This window comes from Bicyclus anynana, chromosome 1 (genome assembly GCF_947172395.1).
Source record: "Bicyclus anynana chromosome 1, ilBicAnyn1.1, whole genome shotgun sequence".
NCBI classification, from domain to species: Eukaryota; Metazoa; Arthropoda; class Insecta; order Lepidoptera; family Nymphalidae; genus Bicyclus; species Bicyclus anynana.
Genome location: NC_069083.1, coordinates 11,663,200 through 11,676,791, shown reverse-complemented (window position 1 = coordinate 11,676,791; position 13,592 = coordinate 11,663,200). Strand labels below are relative to the sequence as shown.

At 35.6% G+C, this 13,592-nt stretch overlaps 1 protein-coding gene across 1 annotated transcript in view; it reads right to left on the bottom strand.

The window, feature by feature from the left end:
* Nucleotides 1-8,230, bottom strand: part of LOC112053092 (lachesin-like) — a 105,256-nt gene extending 97,026 nt beyond the window's left edge. The window contains exon 1 of the mRNA XM_024092380.2: nucleotides 8,007-8,230. The gene's annotated coding sequence lies outside the window, so the exon portion shown is untranslated. The remainder of the gene's footprint in view (nucleotides 1-8,006) is intronic.
* Between the last annotated feature and the right edge of the window lie 5,362 nt (nucleotides 8,231-13,592).

The window sequence follows — 13,592 nt, the reverse complement described above, 5'->3', positions numbered from 1 at the left end:
TTATATTTTGAGGGTCCACGACAACCTCTATAACGACTCAGCGCTTATCTTCGTCTGCATGTCTAGGTAATCTTCCACTTAGCCGCACAAATCAAAGTAAACCCTACTACCTACGCAACAGAAACTACTTCGGCTGTTATCTCGGCGTCTAAACTGCAAGGATTCGTCATGTCAGGCAGGTAATAGATGTTAGGTGCCCGACCTTACGGTTTGTTTTTCCGTGACTGGGTAATTTTAGTTAGATTTGCGTTAGTTGCAGAAATAAAACCTAAAACAATGGGGCATAAAGTACAGTTTCCTTTGCTGGCAGGCTGTTAAAGCGAATAGAAATATGTCAAATATGTCTCCATTTAATACGGGACCTAGCGGGACAGCTGCTTGAATTTAAAATTCGTGTCTATTCTTGGGGGAGAAATTTGCTTAATTGCAAAAATCCTTAAATTAATTACGACAAATTTTAATTTAAGTGAAGTAAGTACAGTTTAATTAAATTAGAATGCATTGTTGATATCAGTAAACTTAATTGACACTATAATGATTCATAAATGTGCGTGTTATCCATAAATAAAAACTAAATATCACGGATTGATAAATTTTTTACTAGAATTATATTCAGCCTAATATTATTTTTAATCCGAAGTTAAGCTAAAACACTCATCCTTTTAAGTATGAAAATTATAGCAACTATATTAATTACCATGTCAAGAGAAAGCTGTAATAAAGACATAAATTTATATTATACCCTCAACTAAATTACTTTGTCGACCAGTTAATAGAAACAATAAACAGTTTATGTTGTGTGCGGCGAATTAACGACTGCACATGCCGAGCGCCGCGGGTGTAATGAGCAGACGATGTTCATCATTTGAAGTTTCGGCGGATTTATTTATACTCGGGGATTCCCCGCGGGGCACGATGGCGCCTTGAGCGGTAATGTGTGGTCATAAATTAAACGATAATAAGTTGTGACACCAGCGATCCTGTTAATGACTCGATGCTTTGTAGAACGAGGGTGTTCTAAGCACATTATATAAAAGAAACGTTCAAAGATCATAAACGACGGTATAAGAATATCTTTAATAGTTAAAAGGAGATAAGAAGAGAGAGAGAGAAAGAAGATACTTTATCATGTGATCACTTCAAGTGTCTTACGTATACATGGCATCATAACATCTGGTGTGTTACAATGTACCAAGTGTGTACCAAAATGCACGCTAACTTGGCACAGCTAACATACTGAAACATTGTATTTTATCGATATTGGGAGAGTCATGTCTATTTACCTTATTGGAATAAGGAATTGGAACTTAGAACAACCACGCTGCTTCAATGCAGGTAGCCGGGTTAATTTACATTTGTATTAAACATTGCGGACGGTATTAGGGTACGTCTTTGCCGGTAGGGTGGTAACTAACCACGGCCGAAGGCTCCCACCAGCCAACTTGTCAATGAATAAAATCGTCGTCATTATCATCATTATCAGCGTTAGACGTCCACTGCTGGACATATGCCTGTTGAATGGACTTCCAATAACAACGGTCTCGAGCCGCCAGTATCCAGCGTTGGGTCCCAAGGTGCTAGAATGGCGACCAAGCAACGGAAAGCGCAGTGTTGGTCGACCCCCACTAGCTGGGCCGAGAATATCAAGCAGGTTGCAGGGAGCCGCTGTATTTAATAAATAAATCAGTATTTTTGCTTAGATTTTCAAAATCCATCCTAAAAATATTCACAGTCGAATAGAAAGTAATTACTTAACGAGTTTTCGTTCTGCTGCAGAAACTTTGATAGCAGAGCTGCGAAGTCAAATCTTATTACAAGTAACTAATCCGGGATGAAAGGAAATGAGTGAAGTTGTAAGAATTAAAAAGTTTATCTCAAAGATTTCTTGAAAGAAAATGTTCAGATATTTACTATTACTATTTTTTCTAGTATTATCGTAATATTGCAAAGTAGCGGACGCTTCCGTCCACAACGTAAATGTATTACATCAATCATCATTCAATCATGCAATCATCAATTTTCCAGACACTCTTGGATTGGATGGACGGTTCGCTGTATCTTATAAATATCAATTATCGTGTCTGTACTAGTGTAGGTTCCACTACATTCTTAGTTAAACGTTTTACAATTATAAGCTAGTAGGTTTTCTCTATGGGCCTCATAAGAAAGCTCAGGGCTTTGTTATAAGATCAAAAATTAAGATCAAAAAAATGAGAAGATCTGTAAAAGAATTAACGGTACTGATAAAGTACATATGCAAGTTCTTGGATGCAGGCGGTTTAGAATCGCGGTGGTACAAATGGCTTATGTCCAGTATTGAACGTCCAACGGCTGATATGGTGAGTTTCATAATATATTCTAGAGCTTAGCTGGAGTTACTTTGACGATAATCCTTGTAGGTCCACCCACCAGAAGGTACTGACAGCCTTCAAGCAAGACGCATAGAGTAGTTGGATTCAGTAGGCTTAGGATCGTGTTAAATCTCTACAAATGATCTATGTCCAGCAGGGGATGTCCAACGGCTGATATGATGATATTGAGTTTATCATTATATTATAGCGTTTAGTTGTAGTTACCTCTGACGACAATCCGTGTTGGTCCACCCATCACTAGATGAATTGATTATCATATCAAGCAATTTACAGGGATTAGTTGGACGCAGGTGGTTTAGGGCTGTGGCAAGTCTCTACTGATAGTGTATGTCCAGCAGTGGATGTCAAACGGCTGATGTTACTTCTGATGACAAGTCATAACGATTTTTTATATAACGCGACTTTTACTATATTGCGCTAGCCAAAATGGTTTAAAAGAATGTATTTTTAACCAGATACAAAAAAGAAGGTTCTCTATTCAACTTAAGTATGTGAGCATGAATGTATTAAGTACTATAGAACTGTAATACATTTAAAAACATGATTGAAAGGCATATTTTTACAGCGCAGTCGGTGTATAAATGCAATTTAAAATACTGTTAAAACTTATTCAATGAAAAAGACGGTGTTTTATAAACTTTTCAAAATGGAGTCCAACTATCCTCGACACGAAACATTGCGATAACTTTGACGGCTCGAATGTATTTTAAATGTGTACTAGTAAGTAGTAATAGTAACTTTTGATAACAATGAATGAAACTGCACCACCAGAGTTAGGTACCCTTAAAATGGAACTGCACCACCAGAGTTAGGTTTTGAAAATATGATATTTTACGTCTAGTTACCTAGGTCACCAGTGATCTATGGTTCCGAGACTTGATCGCTGACTATGGGCCTCATTATAAGGCTCAGAGTCACAAAGCGGGCAATGGAATCTCTGTGTCATCGAAACAGAAATGAGGAGATCCACAGAGGAACCAAAGTCACCGACATAGCTCAACGAGTCGCGAAGCTGAAGTGGCTATAGACGGGGCACATAATTTGAAGAGCCGATAGACATTAGGGTCCCAATGTGCTGCAATGGCGAACCCGCACTAAAAAGCGCAGTGTTGGTCGACCCCCCACCAGATGGATTGACGACATCAAGCGAGTCGCAGGAATTCCCTGGATGCAAGCGGTTCAAGATCGTGATGTAGTTCCTACAAGAGGCCTACGTCCTGCAGTGGACGTCCATCGGCTGATATGATGATGATGATACAATTCAGACAGGTAGATACGATATGTTAGCGAAAACTTTGTACAATTAAAAAAAATACTTAAGTTAAACCTACTACGCTGCTTCGATGCGGGTTTAAAAAGGTTGAGAAAAAAATATTTGGAACAATTTAAAAACAGGACACACAAACAAAATATGAAAATGGGTTGGCGGAATTACGATTAGGTTCTTAATGTTTGATTCTAATGATCGACGGCTTAATATTATACTTTCCGAGGCACAGGGTTAATATTATTATCAATTTATAGTATATAAAACCTTTGGTTCGGATTAAGTGTCCCGCTATGAAATATTGGTGTACTAGCGACCCGCCCCGGCTTCGCACGGATGCAATGCTGATACTAACGCGCTATTTATAGGCACGCTCCCGCCGCCGTCCCGGCTGGCCGGTACCGCCAAAAACGCTACGTCCCGAAATTTTTAAATCTGCAATATCATCGAAAATATTCATTTAAATCATATGCTTTGAAGTGCCATATAGATCTACATTAAATCAGTAATGTATTTAAGGTATTTAATTCGATAAAGATGAAAGCTGTATTGGATAAAATCGCTTTGAAAATTAGCCATTATTTGTCGTAAAAAGTGAATGACAAAAAATGCAATATCCATAAGATATAGATATATTGATGTCAATGATAATATGTTACTATTAACATTAGTAAAGAAAATTATATTTAAACTGTAAATGTCCAATGTGTCTTGATCCAATCATTTGTTAGTTTTGCATTGAAAGTTTTTTGGGTGTTTTGAAAATGGGTATATTTGTAGATTTTAATGTGCTTTTTTTTGGATTTTAACTTTCCCATATCGAATTTTTGTGTTGTTTGAAATGTGGCTCTTTATGGACCAAATGACTGGAATTCCCAACCAACTTATTAGGAGTTGGTAAACTGACAGCTACCTATATCAATGTTCCTCATACAGTTTTCGAACGGCAAAGTAAATGTACCTCAATCCAGATTATCCTTTCGTTAGAGCAATGTTCGATGCGCTTCCATAGTTTGTGAACTTTAGTGATGTTACTTCATTGTTTTAAAACTTGTACGAAATTAATCCGCACTTTTTTCGCAATTGGCTAATTTATTTAATTTATATTTGTTATGTTAGTTTCGTATGATTCTTTATGTAGAAATGCAAAAATAAATTATATAGCCTTGATTTTTTTTATATTTGTCATTTAATTGAGACTAATAATTCGAAATAGCTTTACGGTAAATCAACATCCAGAGGTTTAAGTTCGACCGCAATGAGCTGGAATATTGTTTTTTTTTTAATTTACAAATTAGCCCTTGACTACAATCTCACCTGATGGTAAGTGATGATGCAGTCTAAGATGGAAACGGGCTAATTTGTTAGGAGAAGGATGAAAATCCCCTTTTTGGTTTCTACACGACATCGTACTGGAACGCTAAATCGCTTGGCGGTACGTCTTTGTCGGTAGGGTGGTAACTAACCGCGGCCGAAGCCTCCCACCAGCCAGACCTGGACCAATTAAGAAAATCTCCATCGGACCAGCCTGGGATCGAACCCAGGACCTCCGTTTTGTAAATCCACCGCGCCTACCACTGCGCCACGGAGGTCGTTGTTTCTGCTCCTATTTTCTTTTGAAATAATGGGAGGGGGATATCTTATTTATTTAATTAATTATTTTGAGTTTCCCCGGCTTTCAAAATATGTGTTCAACAACAGGACAATTTTTAATGATTCATTCTACAAGTTTAATATAAGTAGAAAGCATAAAATCGAAATCGATCAGAATACCAAACTGATTTCAATTTCATCCCAATTGAATTATTCAATCTAGGTTTAAACCAAAAGGAATTCGCATATTTTTATATGCATATTGATTCCGTGTTGGTTTTGCTTTCAAAGAGCTGCTAAATTGCGTAAAATGTTTACTTTCCTATAGGGTTCTATATACCAGGGGATGTTGAAATTTAATGTTGAAATTAGGTCTGGAGTATTAGATATATAAATATACCTACTGATACTGATCACATACTTTATGTATCTGATCATTATGTTTACGAACTAATACTCCAAAATTCGTCGTAAATACGTTAAAAATATATCTTTTAATAGTTGTTTTTAGTTATTAACCGACTTCAAAAAGGAGGAGGTTCTTAATTCGGTCGGTATTTTTTTTTTTTTTTATGTATGTACACCGATTACTCAAAGACGCGTGGACCGATTTCAAAAATTCTTTTTTGTTTGAAACGGTATAGTCCCCATTTGGTCCCATTGTCATCATGTCAAGATCTGATGATGGAATCCTGGAGAAGTTGAGGGGAACTTTCGAAAATTATATGGGTGTCTAGTGTGTTCGTATACTTTTCCATTTAGTACTTTTAAACACTACAATTTTATGAAGGTTTAATGATCGATCGATCTGATGATGGAGCCATAAAACAGACGAGGGAACTCCTCGGCGATTTACAGCAGTTACCTTGTGTTTGGGCTTGATTAATTTGTATTAATGAGAACTTTCCACATAGATAGGTTGTGACTGTCATTTAGGGGTTTGGTGATGAAGACCAAGGACAATTAAGGGAACTCCTTAACAGTTTACAGTAACTACCTTGTGTTTGGCCTTGATTTATTCGTATTGCTGAGAACTTTGGTCCTAGATGAGTTGTGTCTGTTATTAGGGGTCTGATGATGAAGATCAAGGTCAATTAAGGGAATCCCTTAACGGTTTACGGTAGCTACCTTGTGCTTGGGCTTGATTTATTTGTATTGCTGAGAATTTTGTACCAAGATGGGTTGTAACTGTCATTAGGGGTCTGATGTATTCATTTGAGATGAAATTTTACACTAAAAATGGAAAAATAATAAAAATTTTCATAAAAAAATACAACCGACTTCAAAACCTAAAAACGTACCCACTAAACTAAAAAGTGAAAAATAACATGATAATATGTTCTACCTGCTGATCAGTATGAAGGCGGTGCTTAGCCGGTGTTGTCTTAATTTAAGCCATTTCTGACAGGACCACATGAAACAACACTGTCTGCCAAATCTAAATCTATAAGATATTCTCACATGGCTTGAATTAATACATCACCGGCTTAGCACCGCCTTCATACTGATCAGCAGGTAGAACATATTATGATGTTATTTTTCACTTTTTAGTTTAGTGGGTACGTTTTTAGGTTTTGAAGTCGGTTGTATTTTTTTATAAATGAACAAGTCAATTATTATCAAGTCTTATCAATATAGACCGCCATTTTTTCATTAAAGTTCCAGGAACACTTGGAATTGATATCAAACTAACTACTAAGCATAAATATCACTTTTAATACTCGTGAATTCTCATAAAATTGAAATGAAAACCTCTTTAACAACTATTGTCGGAGTATGCCAGCGCGTTGCGTGAACAAGCCCATAATTAGGAAGCCGAATTGGCTCGAACCTAGTTAAGCATATATCCGCAAGAAAAATATTGTGACTTTTGGTAGATTTTAATAGGAAAACATGGATTTTTTTTATTCTAAAATCATCATCATCATTTATTCATTGTACATATTTTTTTTTATTCTTTGCAAGACCTTGACTACGATCTAACCTGATGGTAAGTGATATTATGAGGAAGATGAAATCGACACCCCTTTCGGTCTCAAGACGACATTGAACCGGAACGCTAAATCGCTTGGTCGTACGTATTTGCCGGTAGTGTGGTAAGCAGTTCCGGTATCGAACCCAGGACCTCCGTTTTGTAAATCCACAGCGCATACCACTGCGCCACGGAGGTCGTCAAAAATGTACATACATATTATTATGTGTATTTATATCTTAATATTGTGTATACCATATATTATCTTTACTATTACGTATAACTCTTTCTATTAAAAAAATCACGACGTCCGTTTCAATACGTATTATCGCGTAAGCATTTATCCAATACTACGTAATAAAAATTTAGTTGTCTCTAAAAGTAAGCACAAAGAGCTTCCCCGCCATTAAGACTAATTATTTTCCTTTTATCTTCGACGAACTGGTAACATAAAGTGATTTAGACAAAAGCCGTAGGTATAAGCTGAAAACAAAGCACCCTAAAAGAAAATTGGGATGTCCCGACAAAGCTGTCATTGGAGTAAATTTCTTTGTAGTTCGGATTGTGTCCGTGCACTGATACGTATTTATTTTGTAAAAAAACGGAAAGGGTGTTTATTGGTTTTAAGGTAATTTAGAAAAACAATACTAGTTGTCAATTCGTTGATACACAAATCAGTAATTTGAATAAAAGTTAAAAAATAAAATCTTTTGAAAAATAATATGTTCTGTTATTATAAAAACCAAAATCATTGTTATAAAAAAAATAAACAATAAATATTTATTTCAAAATGAATACTTACCAATTTTTCACTCAAAAATTCCACATAAATGCGATTCCATTGCATACACTTTAAATGAGTCGTAATAAAACTTTATGAAACGTATTATTAGGTATTGATTATGAAAATTCATTCGATTTTAATCATAGGGGAAACACACGTAGAGTAAAAACTTTTCAGGGCCGCTACGAGTGCTACGAGGTACGGGCGATGTGCTACGTCGTAGCGTCCGCCCAGATCCGCGGGGCGCGTCGCACTGAGCTCTTGACAAGACAATCTTTCCCTACACAGGGTACACAGAACCCTCAACAGATAACAGCAACTTGTGAGCTTTCACACGAGTGACGCTCGCGTTACGGGACCTTTGTTTTCCGGGCGCTTTATAGCAGCTACGTCTTCTGTCCTATATAAATTAGTCAAGTATGTTTTAAAGAGAAAGGCATGTGTCTCACTATTAACTTTGTTGTGAGAATATTTTATAAGCTATCAGTTTTTATATTAAATTAGTTACTTAATTTACATTACTCGACTGTAATAATTTACTTTTAATTAAAATTTTAATAAAAAATTTACTTTTAATTTTTATTTGACTTTTTAAGTTATTCTGTGAATTGTGCCAATCTTTACAGACTGTATGAAAAAATTTAACTTTGAAGTTTTAGTGATTCTTTCTTTTCTACTTTAATAAAGAACATTTCTTTCTTTTTAAATATGACCAATATTCCCGTTCACCTTCAATTGAAAAGACTGTGTAAGGAATTAGTAATACAATAGTCAAGCGTTCGGGGATCGAATCACCACCTCTCAGTGATGAGTCCGGCTCTTATCACTGAGCTATTGAGGCTATAAAGTATGTCTTTTCTACCAAAAATATAGGATGTTTAAAAAAATCTTAAATTAGTGATATTTAAAAATTGATTAATACTTACGTAAAAGGTGAATTCAGGCTTCAAGGATAGCTAGCTTTTAATGTACATCAAAGTAAATACAGTTCATTGAATTGTAAATTTAGGTACATTAATTAGCGTTAAGAGTTACTAGAAGAGTCAAGTTAATGAAGAGTAACGCTAACTAGTTAAGTAAAAGGCTACCGCGGATATAACTTCGAGTAACATATGAGAAGGATAACGTATATAACTAAAGGACTATATAAACCTCAATAGCTTCAGCTTCATTGTTAAGGGATTAAACTGAATACCGAGAGGTAATGGGTTCGATGCCCGCCCGTTGTTCTGTGGTCGTACAGTTTACAGATGATGACAGTTTTTTGAATTGTATATAAATTCGTAAATGCTAATAGTAAAGCAATATTCTAAAAGTAACAGGATATCTACAATAATTACTTTCGGAGCTACAGGGATTTAAATGGTTATATTTGCGGCACTACCACGGATCCCTGAAAAACGCCCATACAAAATGGCACAAATTAATGACGTCGTTGATTCGCTGATCGTTAGATTTGTATGGTCGTTCAAACAAACTTACAAATATGTTTGTTATTTGTCCGTTTATGTTTGTAGTGCATATATTGAAAAATATCACGTTTAATGTAGGAATCTAAAAATGTATGAACATTCATGAAACTTTATAATCTTATTTATTTTGCAAACATCCAGTCAATCTTTGTTAGTAAATTATTTTATAAATAGTTAATATTGACCTTATTTACCTGGATGTTTCATAAAATTCAATATATTGAAACCTTGTCACCATCCCCGTTCTAATATGGTCTTTACCAATGATTCGAGGTTCAAGGGAATATTGGATTATTGAAAAGGCTGACTAATATTTAAAAAAATTTAAAAAGTCGCTGAAAATTGTCCAGTTTCAAACGTTGGTCCGTCTAATGAGAGTCAACCAACACGGTGCGATGTTTCCCCGAATTAGCTTTGCGACTCAATAACTTTGTCAACTATATTAGTAATTTTGGTTCTTTAACAGATCTCCTCATATATGATGTGATCAAGTAGAGATGTACCGAGCATGAACATTAATCACCATTCTGGAGTTTGGTTATTATCAGAATCAACAGACGTTGCTCTGTACAAAATAGTTTATTTATTTTTTATTCGTTGATTGCTAACTTATGTATGACTCTACTGCGACCAAGTTATGTAGGAAGACGATGAATGTACAACCCCGTTGGCTAACGTCGTGCCAAATATTCACCGCAATTTCACCCCGAATCTAATAACTAAACAACATCGTAGTAAAAGGGTGAAAAGGTCAAAATATGAAAGGATTCATAATTTGCTTTGCAACTTTTGTTTCAAAGCATTTTTTTCCCCTCTGAAATACGATAATTCTTCGCGAGCGTGCATAAAAAGAGGCAAATCACAAACAAGATATCATTCGCTAGGTCCTACTCTGCGAGAATCTCGTTTTCAATATGTTTTTATAACTTTCGGTGAGGAAATGAGGTGGCGCTCCCGGCGCTCAGTGGCGGCATTGTCATCATAAACCAACCGAGGCCTCCTTCATAAATCCCCTCCAAATGTACCTTTATACGCATTATGCCATAACATCGGGAATTCTTTTTTGCTCCGACGCTTTTAAACCCAACAAATAAGTCGTATCTCTATCCGTTTATTGTTGTTTGCTTATCGTATTATTACAGCGGCATGCCAGTTCAATATTCCCTTGAATTGGCTACGAGTGAATAATTCAGGTATTGCGTAGGTAGGTCTAAAGTTTATTCGTCTCCAGAATTATATTCCTGGGTGCAATACACACATTTCCATTAAAATAATTATTTAATAATATGAATATAACATATTATTAGCAAAAAGTAATTAGCGATTTAAAAATTTATCATGTCTTAGACAAATTAAACTGGTGTTTACCATAATATTTTCATTTGGTATTGAGAGCTTAAAGCCATTTTGTAGTTTTGAGATATCATACTGTTAACAAACGTTAATAAAGAAACGAAAACGTACGAAAGTTGTTTTAATTTCTGTTTCTTGTATACAATCGCGTCTTTTCTGGAAAAACACCCAATTAAATGACCTTAAAAAACTGAGGGTTTGAATTTGTGAATTTTCCATTAGTAAGTTGGTGTTTATATTTAAAAACATTTTTTAATCGTATTGTCTAAATATAATAATCCTACTAATATTATAAACGCGAAAGTTTGTATGGATGTTTGGATGTATGTTTGGATGCTTGTTACTCTTTAACACCAATACTACTGAAGCGATTTGGCTGAAATTTGGAATGGAAATATATTTTACTCTGGATTAACATAGGCTACTTTTTATCCTGAATAAATCATGGTTACCCGAGATTTGCGAAAACTGATGATTTTGATGCTATGAATGTTTGTTACTCTCGACTACTGAACCGAATTAGCTGAAATTTGGTATTGAGATATATTGCAGCCTGAACTAACACATAGGCTACTTTTTATCCCGGAAAAAGCCATGGTTCACAAAGGATTTGCGAAAAACTAAATTCCACGCGGACTAAGTCGCGGGCGTCCGCTATTTGTAAATAAACAAAAATATTTTTTTAAGTAAACATAAGTAAAAAAGCAAAAAAAATGCACCATTTTCAAAAGTCGGTTAGTCGGTTAGCAACAATAAACTCAACACACAAAGTTGCTTTTAACTAAAATAATAACATCAATAGCGCTAAACAACAATTTGCGAAATTTGTTTATAAAGTAAACGTTAGCTTTTGGCACCACTGCGCAGTCTTTTCTCGTTCAATTTTCGCCAGTCTCAACATAATAACCCGTTGTTGACACTGCCCCCGCACGGCCCGGGGCACTCCACAAGCAATAAGACAGTAATAAATGTTCAGATCTAAAGACAAGAATAAAAGAGAATATAATAAGTAAGTAGATATTGTGAATCGGTACTTGAGAGTTCGATATTGCTTCTCATGATCGAAGTTTGCGGACTTCATCCTTTTTACTTTAACAAGTTGTTATTAGAGCGCTCAAAGTGCATTCCGTTTGAAATACTTTATGGATTATTATAACGTGTGAGACTCATTGCTGTGTGGATAGTCATAAATGGTGTTAATTTTTACAATCAATTATTTAGATTGGAAAGTGGAAAAGTAAAAGTCTTGTTTGTATTATTTGACTAGTTTTGTTTATATTTTTTAGATAGAATTTTGTTTGAATATTTATAAAATATATTATAAAACACTTTTACAAGGCTAATATAATAAGCTAATATATTAGCTTACAGTTATAACGGACAAGAACATAGGTGATTCAGGAGGCACTCGAGAATATGGCGATGTTTCTGAAAACGATATAGAATCTTACAGTGAAGATTAAAATTTCTTTCCAAGTCGTTTGGAATTTTTAGATGAGTAAGAAGAGGATGGAGATGCTGGTGCTGACGATGGCGGCAGCTATGATGATCCCCCTTTAGACGTCGACAGCATTTCTGACTCTAATATCATAATCTAAATCTGAGCTTTTTAAAAATCCAAGTCAACTTTTGTACTTTCTTGGCAAATAACTCGATTTGGGGGTACCATGATAAATTCTGGTCAATAATGACCCCCAAATACTTGGTTGAAGAAACTTGATCTATAAGAGGACAAGAACAATGTTGACTATGTTGTGAATGTTGTGAATTTTTAAGCTAAAATAATTGTCAAGTTGTGTATTGTTGTTTATTGAAAAGCATATAAAATTTGTTTTATTAGTATTTAGAGTAAGAAGGTTTGAATAAATCTTAAAACGGTTCACGGAATCATCTACTCACCAAGTTTCGTCAGTATAGCTCATATAGTTTCGGAATAAAGTGGCTGTGGTTCCGTTTTTGCCATTTCGCTACAGAACCCTAAAAAGCATTTGAAACAGTAGGTACGGTACATTAAAAAAATCATTCAAAACTATGAGTATCTAGACTCGTAGCTCAACTGTTTTTGTTCCATTTTTTTGTAATCCTTACTTTATTGTGGAATAATTACTTCGCAAAATTTCTCTTTTGATCAAGTTTTTATTGCACTGCTTTATTAAAAATTTCTCGGGTAGAAAGTTTTTTTGTAATTTCACCCGCCAGTTTCATTAAATGACTTCCTTGATCCCAAGCGTTTGATTGAGCCGCGATGAGTCGCTGCTGAAACAATAGTCGTTTTATTTTCAGTTTTGTTTTTCATCGACAAGTTAGTCTTTGACTGCGATTTCTTTATATTTAAAATTATCATCATCATCATTCATCATTATCAGCCCATATTCGGCTCGCTGCTGAGCTCGAGTCTCTCAGAATGAGAGGGGTTAGGCCAATAGTCCACCACGCTGGTCCAATGCGGATCGGCAGACTTCACACACGCAGAGAATTAAGAAAATTTACTGATATAGCCCAGTGGATATAACCCCTGCCTCCGATTCCGGAGAGCGTGGGTTCGAATTCGGTCCGAGGCATGCATCTTCAACTTTTTAGTTGTGTGCATTTTAAGAAATTGAATACCACGTGTCTCAAACGGTAAAGGAAAACCATCGTGAGGAAATCTGCATACCATTGAATTTTCTTAATTCTCTGCGTGTGTGAAGTCTGCCAATCCGCATTGGGCCAGCGTGGTGAACTATTGGCCTAACCCCTCTCATTCTGACAGGAGACTCGAGCTCAGTAGTGAGTGAAT